Source organism: Schistocerca cancellata, chromosome 11 (assembly GCF_023864275.1).
Source record: "Schistocerca cancellata isolate TAMUIC-IGC-003103 chromosome 11, iqSchCanc2.1, whole genome shotgun sequence".
Taxonomy (NCBI): domain Eukaryota; kingdom Metazoa; phylum Arthropoda; class Insecta; order Orthoptera; family Acrididae; genus Schistocerca; species Schistocerca cancellata.
Genome location: NC_064636.1, coordinates 60707813 through 60723622, shown reverse-complemented (window position 1 = coordinate 60723622; position 15810 = coordinate 60707813). Strand labels below are relative to the sequence as shown.

The 15810-nt window shown below is 45.0% G+C and overlaps 1 pseudogene; it reads right to left on the bottom strand.

Moving 5' to 3' along the window:
* Nucleotides 1-485: 485 nt before the first annotated feature.
* Nucleotides 486-603, bottom strand: LOC126109089 (5S ribosomal RNA; annotated as a pseudogene).
* Nucleotides 604-15810: the final 15207 nt, after the last annotated feature.

Here is a 15810-nt window from a genome sequence, read left to right as displayed (position 1 = left end):
TTTGTTACTGGTAGGTTTGATCATCACGCGAGTGTTACGGAAATGCTTCAGGAACTCGGGTGGGAGTCTCTGGAGGAAAGGAGGCGTTCTTTTCATGAATCGCTACTGAGGAAATTTAGAGAACCAGCATTTGAGGCTGACTGCAGTACAATTTTACTGCCGCCACCTTACATTTCGCGGAAAGACCACAACGATAAGAGAGATTAGGGCTCGTACAAAGGCATATAGGCAGTTATTTTTCCCTCGTTCTGTTTGGGAGTGGGAGAGAAGATGCTAGTTGTGGTACGAGGTACCCTCCGCCACGCATCGTTTGGTGGATTGTGGAGTATGTATGTAGATGTAGATGTAGATGTGGGGGGGGGGGGCGGGGGCATGTGGTCAGTTCACTGCTCTCCCGGCCGTTTGTCAGTTTCGGAGACCGAAGCCGCTACTCCTCAATCAAGCAGCTCCTCAGTTTGCCTCACAAGGGCTGAGTGCACCCCACTTGCCAACAGCGCTCGGCAGACCGGATGGTCACCCATCCAAGTGCTAGCCCAGCCCGACAGCGCTTAACTCCGGTGATCTGACGGGAACCGGTGTTACCACTGAGGCAAGGCCGTTGGGTAATTTCCCCTATAGTAAAAATACACTCCTGGAAATTGAAATAAGAACACCGTGAATTCATTGTCCCAGGAAGGGGAAACTTTATTAACACATTCCTGGGGTCAGATACATCACATGATCACACTGACAGAACCACAGGCACATAGACACAGGCAACAGAGCATGCACAATGTCGGCACTAGTACAGTGTATATCCACCTTTCGCAGCAATGCAGGCTGCTATTCTCCCATGGAGACGATCGTAGAGATGCTGGATGTAGTCCTGTGGAACGGCTTGCCATGCCATTTCCACCTGGCGCCTCAGTTGGACCAGCGTTCGTGCTGGACGTGCAGAACGCGTGAGACGACGTCTCATCCAGTCCCAAACATGCTCAATGGGGGACAGATCCGGAGATCTTGCTGGCCAGGGTAGTTGACTTACACCTTCTAGAGCACGTTGGGTGGCACGGGATACATGCGGACGTGCATTGTCCTGTTGGAACAGCAAGTTCCCTTGCCGGTCTACGAATGGTAGAACGATGGGTTCGATGACGGTTTGGATGTACCGTGCACTATTCAGTGTCCCCTCGACGATCACCAGTGGTGTACGGCCAGTGTAGGAGATCGCTCCCCACACCATGATGCCGGGTGTTGGCCCTGTGTGCCTTGGTCGTATGCATTCCTGATTGTGGCGCTCACCTGCACGGCGCCAAACACGCATACGACCATCATTGGCACCAAGGCAGAAGCGACTCTCATCGCTGAAGACGACACGTCTCCATTCGTCCCTCCATTCACGCCTGTCGCGACACCACTGGAGGCGGGCTGCACGATGTTGGGGCGTGAGCGGAAGACGGCCTAACGGTGTGCGGGACCGTAGCTAAGCTTCATGGAGACGGTTACGAATGGTCCTCGCCGATACCCCAGGAGCAACAGTGTCCCTAATTTGCTGGAAAGTGGCGGTGCGGTCCCCTACGGCACTGCGTAGGATCCTACGGTCTTGGCGTGCATCCGTGCGTCGCTGCGGTCCGGTCCCAGGTCGACGGGCACGTGCACCTTCCGACCGACCACTGGCGACAACATCGATGTACTGTGGAGACCTCACGCCCCACGTGTTGAGAAATTCGGCGGTACGTCCACCCGGCCTCCCGCATGCCCACTATACGCCCTCGCTCAAAGTCCGTCAACTGCACATACGGTTGACGTCCACGCTGTCGCGGCATGCTACCAGTGTTAAAGACTGCGATGGATCTCCGTATGCCACGGCAAACTGGCTGACACTGACGGCGGCGGTGCACAAATGCTGCGCAGCTAGCGCCATTCGACGGCCAACACCGCGGTTCCTGGTGTGTCCGATGTGCCGTGCGTGTGATCATTGCTTGTACAGCCCTCTCGCAGTGTCCGGAGCAAGTATGGTGGGTCTGACACACCGGTGTCAATGTGTTCTTTTTTCCATTTCCAGGAGTGTAAATTTGTTTTTCACAATGACTGATGACCAACGTACACTGACGCACCAAGGAAACTGGTGTAGGCATATGTATTCGTATACATCTACATGGATACTGAGCAAGTCACATTTAAGTGCCTGACAGACAGTTCATCCAACCACTTTCACAATTCTCTGTTATTCCAATCTCGAATAGCGCGCGGAAAGAATGAACACCTGTATCTTTCCGTACGAGCTCTGATTTCCCTTATTTTATCGTGGTGATCGTTGCTCCCTACGTAGGTCAGTGTCAACAAAATATTTTCGCATTCGGAGCAGAAAGTTGGTTCAAAAACGGTTCAAATGACTCTGAGCACTATGGGACCTTACGTCTGAGGTCATCAGTTCCCTAGAACTTAGAACTACTTAAACATAACTAACCTAAGGGCATCACACACATCCATGCACGAGGCAGGATTCGAACCTGCGACCGTAGCAGTCCTGCGGTACCGGACTGAAGCGCCTAGAACTGCGTGGACACAACGGCCGCCTAGAAAGTTGGTGATTGGAATTTCGTGAGAAGATTCAGTCGCAACGAAAAACGCCTTCCTTTTGATGTTGTCCAGCCCAAGTCCTGTATCATTTCTGTGACACTCTCTCCCATATTTCGCGATAATACAAAACGCGCTGCCTTTCTTTGAACTTTTTCGATGAACTCCGTCAGTCCTATCTGGTAAGGATCCCACACCGCTTAGCAGTATTCTAAAAGAGGACGGACAAGCGTAGTGTAGGCAGTCTCCTTAGTAGGTCTGTTACATTTTCTAAGTGTCCTGCCAATGAAACGCAGTCTTTGGTTACCCTTCCCCACAACATTTTCTCTGTGTTCCTTCCAATTTAAGTTGTTCGTAATTGTAATACCTAGGTATTTAGTTGAATTTGTGGCTTTTAGATTAGACTGATTTACTGTGCAACCGAAGTTTAACGAGTACCTTTTAGTACTCATGTGGATGACCTCACACTTTTCGTTATTTAGGGTCAACTGCCACTTTTCGCACCATTCAGATATCTTTTCTAAATCGTTTTGCAGTTTGTTTTGATCTTCTGATGACTTTATTAGTCGATAAACGACAGCGTCATCTGCAAACAACCGAAGACGGCTGCTCAGATTGTCTCCCAAATCGTTTATGTAGATAAGGAACAGCAAAGGCTCTATAACATTTCTTTGGGGAACGCCAGAAATCACTTCTATTTTATTCGATGACTTTCCGTCAATTACTACGTACTGTGACCTCTCTGAGAGGATATCACAAATCCAGTCACATAACTGACGATATTCCATGAGTACGCAATTTCACAACGATCCGCTTGTGTGGTACAGTGTCAAAAGCCTTCCGGAAATCGACAAATACTGAATCGATCTGAAATTCCTTGTCAATAGCACTCAACACTTCATACGAGTAAAAAGCTAGTTGTGTTTCACAGGAACGAAGTTTTCTAAACCCATGTTGACTGTGTGTCAATAGACCGTTTTCTTCGAGGTAATTCATAATGTTCGAACACAATACATATTCCAAAATCCTGCTGCATATTGACGTTATCGATATGGGCCTGTAATTTAGTGGATCACTCGTTCTACCTTTCTTGGTGTGACCTGTGCAACTTTCCAGTCTTTGGGTACGGATCTTTTGTCGAGCGAACGGTTGTATATGATTGTTAGCATGGAGCTAATTGGTATACCTTCTGGACCAGAAGGCTTGCTTTTATTAAGTGATTTAAGTTGCTTCACTATTCTTAATTCTACGTTACTTATGTTGGCAGCAATTCTCGATTCGAATTCTGGAATATGTACTTCGTCTTGTTTTGTGAAGGCATTTCGGAAGGCTGTGTTTAGTAAATCTGCTTTGGCACTACTGTCTTCGATAGTATCTCCATTGCTATCGCGCAGGGAAGGCATTGATTGTTTCTTGCCGCTAACATACTTCACATACGACCAGAATCTCTTTTGATATTCTGCCAGGTTTCGAGACAAAGTTTTGTTGTGAAAACTGTTATAAGCATCTTGCATTGAAGTTCCCTCTAAATTTCGAGTTTCTGTAAAAGATCGCCAAACATGAGGATTTTGCGTCTGTTTAAATTTGGCATGTTTGTTTCGCTGTTTCTACAACAGTGTTCTAACCCGTTTTGTGTACCAAGGAGGATCAGCTCCGTCGTTTGTTAATTTATTTGGTATGAATCTCTCGATTTCCGCCGATATTATTTCTTTGAATTTAAACCATATCTGGTCTACACTTATATTATTAATTTGGAATGAGTGGAAATTGTCTCTCAGGAAGGCGTGAAGTGAATTTTTGTCTGATTTTTTGAATAGGTAAATTATTCGCTTATTTTTCGAGGATTTGGGGATTATAATATTCAGTCTCGCTACGACAACCCTGTGTTCACTAATCCCTGAATCGGTTTTGATGCTCGTTATTAACTCAGGATTATTTGTTGCTAAGAGGTCAAGTGTGCTTTCACAACCGTTTACTATTCGCGTGGGCTCATGAGCTAACTGCTCGAAATAATTTTCAGAGATTGCGTTTAGCACAATTTCGGATGATATTTTGTGCGTACCTCCGGAATTAAACACATACACTCCTGGAAATGGAAAAAAGAACACATTGACACCGGTGTGTCAGACCCACCATAATTGCTCCGGACACTGCGAGACGGCTGTACAAGCAATGATCACACGCACGGCACAGCGGACACACCAGGAACCGCGGTGTTGGCCGTCGAATGGCGCTAGCTGCGCAGCATTTGTGCACCGCCGCCGTCAGTGTCAGCCAGTTTGCCGTGGCATACGGAGCTCCATCGCAGTCTTTAACACTGGTAGCATGCTGCGACAGCGTGGACGTGAACCGTATCTGCAGTTGACGGACTTTGAGCGAGGGCGTATAGTGGGCATGCGGGAGGCCGGGTGGACGTACCGCCGAATTGCTCAACACGTGGGGCGTGAGGTCTCCACAGTACATCGATGTTGTCGCCAGTGGTCGGCGGAAGGTGCACGTGCCCGTCGACCTGGGACCGGACCGCAGCGACGCACGGATGCACGCCAAGACCGTAGGATCCTATGCAGTGCCGTAGGGGACCGCACCGCCACTTCCCAGCAAATTAGGGACACTGTTGCTCCTGGGGTATCGGCGAGGACCATTCGCAACCGTCTCCATGAAGCTGGGCTACGGTCCCGCACACCGTTAGGCCGTCTTCCGCTCACGCCCCATCATCATGCATGCTCTGTTGCCTGTGTCTATGTGCCTGTGGTTCTGTCAGTGTGATCATGTGATGTATCTGACCCCAGGAATGTGTCAATAAAGTTTCCCCTTCCTGGGACAATGAATTCACGGTGTTCTTATTTCAATTTCCAGGAGTGTATTTTCGCCAACATATCGAGGATAAATTAAAGTCACCACCAACTATTATCGTATGAGTCGGGTACGCGTTTGAAATCAAACTCAAGTTTTTTTTTATCCTTCCTTCAACTGTATCATCTGAATTGGGAGGTCGGTAAAAGGATCCAATTTTTGTTTTATTCCGGTTGCCAGCAATGACCTCTGCCCATTCTAACTCGCAGGAAGTATCTACTTCAATTTCGCGACAAGTGAAGCTACTTCTGACAGCAATATGCCATTTCCGACGCGGATAGCTTAACCCAAGAACTTGCGCATCTGTTGGCTGTTTTTAAGGAAAATGGATGCTCCGAGAAACAGATTCGTCGGGCTATGGAGTTTGGACCATCTCCGGAGGTGCATGAAGAGGAACATAGATCGGTGACCTTTCTTCCTTACGCTGGAGGCACATCGTTTACGATTGGACGAATTTTAAGGAATTTTAATATTAAGACTGTGTTCCGTCCACCTACTCGGCTCTGTGAAAGATGATTAGGAAACCCGGTGTGTACAAAATTCCGTGTCAATGTGGGAAGGGTTTACATTGGCCGTTCTTTTCGCACAGTGCATGACAGGTGTGTGGAACTTCGCCGTCATACGAGGCTACAACAGCCGGAAAAATCGGCAGTAGCAGTACACTGCCTAAATGAGGGACGCAGTATGGAATTTGATGAAACTGTGGTAGTCGCCAACATTTTCGGTTTTTGGAACAGTGTCTATAAAGAGGCGATTGAAATTAGGTTGGCGGATAATTTAATCAACAGAACCAATGGGTTTCCTCTTAGCAAGACGTGGAATCCTGTGTTGTCTCGCATCAAAATTGAACGTTCTTCGGTGCGGCCTTGATTGCGATATATCGTTGCCAGCAGTGTTCCACTAAGGGCGGCGCCACCTCCCTGACCGAGCGAGGTGGCGCAGTGGTTAGCACACTGGACTCGCATTCGGGGGGACGACGGTTCAATCCCGTCTCCAGCCATCCTGATTTATGTTTTCCGTGATATCCCTAAATCGTTTCAGGCAAATGCCGGGATGGTTCCTTTGAAAGGGCACGGCCGATTTCCTTCCCAATCCTTCCCTAACCCGAGCTTGCACTCCGTCTCTAATGACCTCGTTGTCGACGGGACGTTAAACACTAACCACCACCACCGCCACCTCCCTGTCTTGGAGGGAAGAAACCGTGATGGGCGGCGCATGCGCTGTGTACTGAACGACGGCCTATATAGGACGTCGATTTGCAGCCTGGCGTCAGTTCTCCGAGGGTCTCATCAGCAGAAGCAGCATTCTCCTGAAGATGGCGAACAGCTGCATCGCCGAAATATCCAATCACGTTGATTTTAGGATCCGGAAGCGTACGTAATGACATTATTATTTCTTTCCTTTCTCAGACGTTATGTCTGGTTAAAAATGGAAAGTGACGCGGACCTTGATCAAGCGTGACTTCCTTTTAACTGTACGGTATATGTTATATTGCATTTAGGAACTTTCGGGTAATTGAACATGTATCGATAATTACAGATTTCTGTAGTTGTATGTATACGTTTGGATTAGCTGTATTGCGTTGATGTACTGGTGGATATTGTGTGGTATGACTCCTGTAGTTGATAGTATAATTGGTATAATGTCAGCTTTATCCTGATGACACATGTCCTTTACTTCCTCAGCCAGTTGGATGTATTTTTCAATTTTTTCTCCTGTTTTCTTCTGTATATTTGTTGTATTGCGTATGGATATTTCGTTTAGTTGCGTTAATTTCTTCTTTTTATTGGTGAGTATGATGTCAGGTTTGTTATGTGTTGTTGTTTTATCTATTATAATGGTTCTGTTCCAGTATAATTTGTATTCATCATTCTCCAGTGCATTTTGTGGTGCATACTTGTATGTGGGAACATGTTGTTTTATTAGTTTATGTTGTATGGCAAGTTGTTGATGTATTATTTTTGCTACATTGTCAAGTCTTCTGATGTATTCTGTATTTGTTAGTATTGTACATCCACTTGTGATGTGATCTACTGTTTCTATTTGTTGTTTGCAAAGTCTGCATTTATCTATTGTGGTATTGGGATCTTTAATAACATGCTTGCTGTAATGTCTGGTGTTTATTGTTTGATCCTGTATTGCAATCATGAATCTTTCCATCTCACTGTATATATTGTCTTTTCTTATCCATGTGTTCGATGCGTCTTGATCGATGTGTGGCTGTGTTAGATGATATGGGTGCTTGCCATGTAGAGTTTTCTTTTTCCAATTTACTTTCTTCATATCTGTTGATGTTATATGATCTAAAGGGTTGTAGAAGTGGTTATGAAATTGATATTATTATTATCAGGAATATTACTATGTTGTGTGTGTGAAAGTTTATCAAATCTATCTATCAATTAGAACTCAAAACGTTCAATTATAGTCATAATTCCTGATTCTGTTGAGTATGTGTAGAGCAGATGCATTTCTTTCAGAGACGAAAGTGGACTTGCAGACTGGAAACTGTGGCCAGTATGTTCTCCATCGCTTTCTGGCTGATCACAAAAATAGTTTCCAGGTGTAACGTTCTTTTATTATTTTTTTTTATTGCGTTGAATGAATGTCAGAACTGCGGAATGCGTACTAAATTCGAATTACCGTGTAGCGTGTTGTAAGTGCAAGTGGTGTGCTTACTCTGTCTTACTGTTAGCAAAAACTTTATGCGAATTGTTTGAGCAATGCAACTCCCAATACCAACAGAGAAATACAGCCACTGCAAAACACATTCAGTCCCTTATGCAGTGTATCCTCTGGCCTTGTTCAAAATATTAAACTTTGGTGCCTGTACACACAATAAATAAATAAAATTTTCTTACCTCTAAAGCAGCAACTTTTAAAATCTGTATATTCTGGCCTCTGCGAAAAATAAAATATGCTAGCTACAGGCTCAGAAGTGTGCAATACTTTAAAATTCTTTTCACTGATAAATGAAGACGTTTGAGAAAAATCCAGCTTCTTTGAAAAACATATGACCCCGACGGGGATGTGGTACTGACTGTGGTGAATTACTAACATTGAGTTTTTTTAGCAAAAATTATATTGCAAGTTAAGTTTGTCTTTTCAAAAACATCTGACAACTGAAGTTATATTAGTCATAGAAATACATCATATTTACTAACTGAGTCACGAACAATCAAATTTTTACAGCAAGTACTATCTAAAGTCACTAGATCAGCATAGATGCAAATCATCAAATTACATATAGCTCTGTTACCAAATCTTAGGAACATTACAAAAGTCAAATATCTGACTAGCCTCTTTATCATATCAGTTTACGCACATTCTAGGGTTGCTCAACAACTCACCATTATCAGCCAGTTCATCTACATCTACATCTACATGACTACTCTGCAATTCACATTTAAGTGCTTGGCAGAGGGTTCATCGAACCACAATCATACTATCTCTACCATTCCACTCCCGAACAGCGCGCGGGAAAAACGAACACCTAAACCTTTCTGTTCGAGCTCTGATTTCTCTCATTTTATTTTGATGATCATTCCTACCTATGTAGGTTGGGCTCAACAAAATATTTTCGCATTCGGAAGAGAAAGTTGGTGACTGAAATTTCGTAAATAGATCTCGCCGCGACGAAAAACGTCTTTGCTTTAATGACTTCCATCCCAACTCGCGTATCATATCTGCCACACTCTCTCCCCTATTACGTGATGATACAAAACGAGCTGCCCTTTTTTGCACCCTTTAGATGTCCTCCGTCAATCCCACCTGGTAAGGATCCCACACCGCGCAGCAATATTCTAACAGAAGATGAACGAGTGTAGTGTAAGCTGTCTCTTTAGTGGACTTGTTGCATCTTCTAAGTGTCCTGCCAATGAAACGCAACCTTTGGCTCGCCTTCCCCACAATATTATCTATGTGGTCTTTCCAACTGGAGTTGTTCGTAATTTTTACACCGAGGTACTTAGCTGAATTGACAGCCTTGAGAATTGTACTATTTATCGAGTAGTCGAATTCCAACGGATTTCTTTTGGAACTCGTGTGGATCACCTCACACTTTTCGTTATTTAGCGTCAACTGCCACCTGCCACACCATACAGCAATCTTTTCTAAATCGCTTTGCAACTGATACTGGTCTTCGGATGAACTTACTAGACGGTAAATTACAGCATCATCCGCGAACAACCTAAGAGAACTGCTCAGTTTGTCACCCAGGTCATTTATATAGATCAGGAACAGCAGAGGCCCCAGGACGCTTCCCTGGGGAACACCTGATATCACTTCAGTTTTACTCGATGGTTTGCCGTCTCTTACTACGAACGGCGACCTTCCTGACAGGAAATCACGAATCCAGTCGCACAACTGAGACGATACCCCATAGGCTCGCAGCTTGATTAGAAGTCGCTTGTGAGGAACGGTGAAAGCTTTCCGGAAATCTAGAAATACGGAATCAACTTGATATCTCCTATCGATAGCGGCCATTACTTCGTGCGAATAAAGAGCTAGCTGCGTTGCACAAGAACGATGTTTTCTGAAACCATGCTGATTATGTATCAATAGATCCTTCCCTTCGAGGTGATTCATAATGTTTGAATACAGTATATGCTCCAAAACCCTACTGCAAACCGACGTCAATGATATAGCTCTGTAGTTCGATAGATTACTCCTACTACCCTTCTTAAACACTGGTGCGACCTGCGCAAGTTTCCAATCTGTAGGTACAGATCTATCGGTGAGCGAGCGGTTGTATATGATTGCTAAGTAGGGAGCTATTGTATCAGCGTTAATCTGAAAGAAACCTAATCGGTATACAATCTGGACCTGAAGACTTGCCCGTATCAAGCGATTTGAATTTCTTCGCAACCCCTAAGGTATCTACTTCTAAGAAACTCATGCTAGCAGCTGTTCGTGTTTCAAATTCTGGAATATTCCATTCGTCTTCCCTGGTGAAGGAATTTCGGAAAACTGCGTTCAATAACTCCGCTTTAGCGGCACAGTCGTCGGTAACAGTACCATCGGCACTGCGCAACGAGGGTATTGACTGCACCTTGCCACTTGTATACTTTACATACGACCAGAATTTCTTCGGATTTTCTACCAAATTTCGAGACAATGTTTCGTTGTGGAATCTATTATACTAGCGCACTGGCAAAACGAAAGTAATAATTATTTACCATCTGTACCTTGCTTGTCAGAAGACTTCTGCTTACATGTTCTCGTAATTCCTACATTAATCTAACACTTGGTGGCTTCACGGAGCACACCACAAAAACTGCCTACTCCATCGTCTATCGCTCACAGACAGCTACGAGGGTGGTCTGAAAAGTTCTCGGAACGGAATAGAAAACAAGTACTTACATCACTGAAACTTTTTTGTTTTTCAATGTAGTCTCCTTGTAGATTAATGCTCTTGGTCCAATGTTCCAGTGCCTTGAGCCCACCACCAGGCCTGCAAAACAGTTGTCAACTCTGGCTATCAACCCTCCATTTGAAGTGAATCTTCGTCCACCAAGAAAAATTTTCAGTTTTTGGAAGAGATGGAAGTCTGACGGAGCCATATCAGGTGAATAAGGCGGGTGTGGCCTATACCTATACCTTAGATCATGTAATTCTGCCATGGTGACGGCACGTGTGCAGGCGCACATTGTCTTGATGGAAGATTTTTCTTCCTTACTAAACCTGGCCTTTTTTGGCGTATCTTTTGTTGCAATTTGTCCAGGAGATTAGTATAGCATTCTGCAGTAATTATTTGCCAGTGGGGAGATAATCTACAAAAAGAATCCCCTTCATATCCTAGAACATTTATGCCATGACCATTTCCACTGAATGAATTGTCTTTGCTTTCTTTTGTGGCGGAGAATCAGCATGATTCCATTGCTTTGACTGTTGTTTTGTCTCTTGGGATAGTAGTGCATCAAAATTTCATCTGTGGCCACAAACTGGCACAAAAAGTTTGTTCGTTTCTCCGAAAACGGGCCAAACATTGTTCCAACATGTCCTTTCTCACGCAGTTTCGATCCAGCGCCAAGAGTAACGGCACCTACCTTGCAGATAATTTTTTTCATTTCTAATTCTTCTGATAAAATGTGATATATCCTTTCAGATGTGATCCGGCAAGTGTGAGCAATTTCACACACTTTAAATTGGCGACCCTCCGTTACAATTTTGTGCACTTTTGCAATGATTTCTGGAGTAGTGGCACATCTTGGCCGACCACTGCGTGGATCATCATCTAAGCTCTCCAGACCAAATTTAAATTCATTTGTTCCCTTGGCAACATTTGAATATGAAGGAGAAGAGTCCTCCAGTGCAGGGCTTCCCAACGTGTGGTCCGCGGACCCCTTAGGGGTCCGCCGGCTCTTTCTAGGGGGTCCGCGGCCACCTTTCACCAAATCGTGTAAAATAATGAGTAAACTTATTGAGTAAAAATGTGAAAATCAAATTCATCACTTTTTTTTCGTGTGAAAAACATGTGTACTTTTACTTCAGGTCGTATTCCCAAGCAGCCTTTGCAGTTCGTAAGTGAGAACTAATACACAGTTTAGTGCCGGAGAATGCGGCTTCTCTGATCGACTGTTTCGCAACAATACGGGGGTCGTTTGTGCGCCGGCTCACGGCGTTAGATGCGCTGAAACCTTCTACGCATGCTCGGAGCGAGCTTCGTCGACCAATCCCAGTGCTCGCTGGCACGTACGCGGCCCCAGGCATCATTAAATGTTAAACTTGCTTTGTCAGTACACTACCCATTTCTCGATTTTTGACCAGTTTATTACTTCTAACATGGATCGGTGGCTGAAGTCAGGATTATTGAAGAAGGGTGCAGTTTCTCCATCGCCTTCACAACAAGGGAAGTTTCCAGTTGAAATGACTGAGGAGGGAGGACGACCAAAGGAAGACTTTACATACATCTGAACATTTTTCTTCGGATTTCAGGAAAAACCAAACACACACACACACGAATGTTATGAAATACGCATGCTCCTTACACAACAGTAGCCAAATAGTGGAAGTGAACAGACCATAAGCGGCAGCTTGTCAACAGCGAACAGTTTGGACGTGACGTTGATTGCTCTTGGAGGAAGACAGCTCCATCGTGTGAAATTTCAATTACCAAGTAATTTTAATCAGGCTATCATGTTGAAGAAAGGGAGTATATCCACTAGTAACTGTCTGGATTCAGTGGGAATTCAAATTGGATAGTTAATTTCAAGTTGTTTTCACTCATCTCCAAATCAAAGACTATTGATACTTCGGGGCGGGGGGGGGGGGGGAGGGGGGGTGTCATTGGGAACATGGCACATGGCACTTGCATTAAGAAGCTTTCAGTTCCCATGGGTTTCGCTCTGAAATTTAAAGTTACTGTGCTCTTGACTGACTAGGGGTGCGCCATGGATTTTCGACTGAAGAAGGGGTCCGCCAGCTAAAAAGGTTGGGAAGCCCTGCCTCAGTGTATTCTGGAAATCGGCATGAATGTCCTTTGCTTTCATACCTTCCTTTACGAAGGAGGGAACAACAACAGATCCACGTCACCGCCACAGCTCTCTTCCAAGAGCGCTGACGTGGCACGTGTTTACAGGCAACAGTCCAATGAATATCACGTGACCAACTCGTTGCGCTAGCGCTGACCTCTCGTGGTGATTCCGAGAACTTTTCAAACCATCCTGACCTACAACTGTGCGCAAAGCGCTCTCTTACTTCAACCCTACAATCTGCGGTCGTGCACAGTCAGAGATCTTCATTATAAAGTCTGTCAGAGACATTTTAGTTTCATTTTAATGTGTACTAATATTGTGAAGGTAAGTCTATTGTTATCAGTAATTTAGTTAAATTTTTGTTTATTTTGATAGTACTGTCACTGTACGTTGATGACGCATGCTTTGTTTATTTGTTCTTATATCTTTGCAATTTTCAAGCTGCTACGTTAGTTTCATTATCGCTGTTGTGTTGTTAATCATGGCTGCTCTGCTGTCTATTTGCACCAAAGAAGAGCATCGCTAAGTGATACGTTTTTTGTGGTCAGAAGGCGTATCAGGGGCCTAAATTCATCGAAGACTTTCGGTACAGTATGGGAACAGTGTTTTGCCGCAACGGAGTGTCTACAAATGGATTGAAAAATTCCGAAATGGTTGCACAACTGTAACGCCCGATGAAGGAGCCGGACGACTGTTTACTGCCACAAATGAAGAAACCAATGAGTGTTCACTTGAAATGATTCACTTAGAGAGAAAATTAACTATTCACGAAGTGGCACATTGTCTGCAAATTAGTCACCATTCTGCCTACGAAATCATCCACAACAGACTTGGGTTTCATAAAGTCTGTGCAAGATGGGTTCCAAAATCACACGGTTGCACAAACAAACGTCCTTGGACATCTCCAAAAAAACATTTGGATCGCTATGGTAATGGAGGGGACAACTTCTTAGACAGGGTCATTACTGTTGACGAAACATGGATCGATCATTACGAGCCGGAGAGTAAACGGCAGAGTGTGGAATGCAAACATCCAAATTCGCCGTGCAAGAAAACTGTTGCAGGAAAACTGGTGCTTACGGTTTTTTGGGACGCACAAGGTCCAGTACTGGAACATAATGTGGAAAGGGGCACACCAATAAACAGTGTACGTTACAATGAGACGCTTACTGCCAGGCTAAAGCCTGTAATTCGAAGCAAACGCCGAGGATTGCTGTCAAAACGTGTTGTGTTGTTGCATGACAATGCCCGTCCGCATACTGCTGCCCACACTCCTGAAATGCTCCAGAAACTCAAATTTGAAGAACTGGATCATATAGTCCCGATCTTGCCCCTTCTGACTATCACTTGTTTGTTCCACTCAAAGAGGCATTAAGGGGTGGTCCATTTGCCTCGGACGAAGCATTGAAAGAAGCGGTGCGTTCCTGGTTCGCAGATCAACCGAGAACCTTCTTTTGTGAGGGCATCAGGAAGCTTGTACAACGATGGACCAAGTGCGTTGAAACGCAAGGAGATTACGTCGAAAAATTGTGTTCTTGTAAGTTTCATATCTGATTACAATAAAATTTTATAACTATAACTACTTTATGGATAATACACTACTGGCCATTAAAATTGCTACACCAAGAATAAATGTAGATGATAAACGGGTATTCATTGGACAAATATATTATACTAGAACTGACATGTGATTACATTTTCACGCAATTTGGGTGTATAGATCCTGAGAAATCAGCACCCAGAACAACCACCTCTGCCCGTAATAACGGCCTTGATACGCCTGGGCATTGAGTCAAACAGAGCTTGGATGGCGTGTACACGTACAGCTGCCCATGAAGCTTCAACGCGATACCACAGTACATCAAGTGTAGTGACTGGCGTATTGTGATGAGCCAGTTGCTCGGACACATTGACCAGACGTTTTCAGTCAGTGAGAGATCTGGAGAATGTGCTGCTGGCCAAGGCAGCAGTCGAACATTTTCTGTATCCAGAAAAGCCCGTACAGGACCTGCAACATGCGGTCGTGCATTATCCTGCTGAAATGTAGGGTTTCGCAGGGATCGAATGAAGGGAAGAGCCACGGGTCGTAACACATCTGAAATGTAACGTCCACTGTTCAAAGTGCCGTCAATGCGAACAAGAGGTGACCGAGACGTGTAACAAATGGCACCCCATACCATCACGCCGGGTGATACGCCAGTATGACGACGACGAATACACGCTTCCAATGTGCGTTCACCGCGATGTCGCCAAACACGGATGCGACCATCGTGATGCTGTAAACTGAACCTGGATTCATGCGAAAAAATTACGTTTTGCCATTCGTGCACCCAGGTTCGTCGTTGAGTACACCATGGCAGCCGCTCCTTTCTGTCATCTACCGTCGAGGCTAACCACAGCCACGGTCTCCGAGCTGATAGTCCATGCTGCTGCAAACGTCGTCGAACTGTTCGTGGAGATGGTTGTTGTCTTGCAAACGTCCCAATTTGTTGACTCAGGGATCGAGACGTGGCTGCACGATCCGTTACACCCATGCGGATAAGATGCCTGTCATCTCGACTACTAGTGATATACGAGGCCGTCGGGATCCAGCACGGCGTTCCGTATTACCCTCCTGAATCCACCGATTCCATATTGTGCTAACAGTCGTTGGATCTCGACCAACGCGAACAGCAGTGTCGCGATACGATAAACAGCAATCGTGATAGGCCACAATCCGACCTTTATCAAAGTCGGAAACGTGATGGCACGCATTTCTCCCCCTTACACGAGGCATCACAACAACGTTTCACCAGGCAACGTCGGTCAACTGCTGTTTGTGTATGAGAAATCGGTTGGAAACTTTCCTCATGTCAGCACGTTGTAGGTGTCGCCACCGACACCAACCTTGTGTGAATGCTCTAGAAAGCTAATCATTTGCATATCA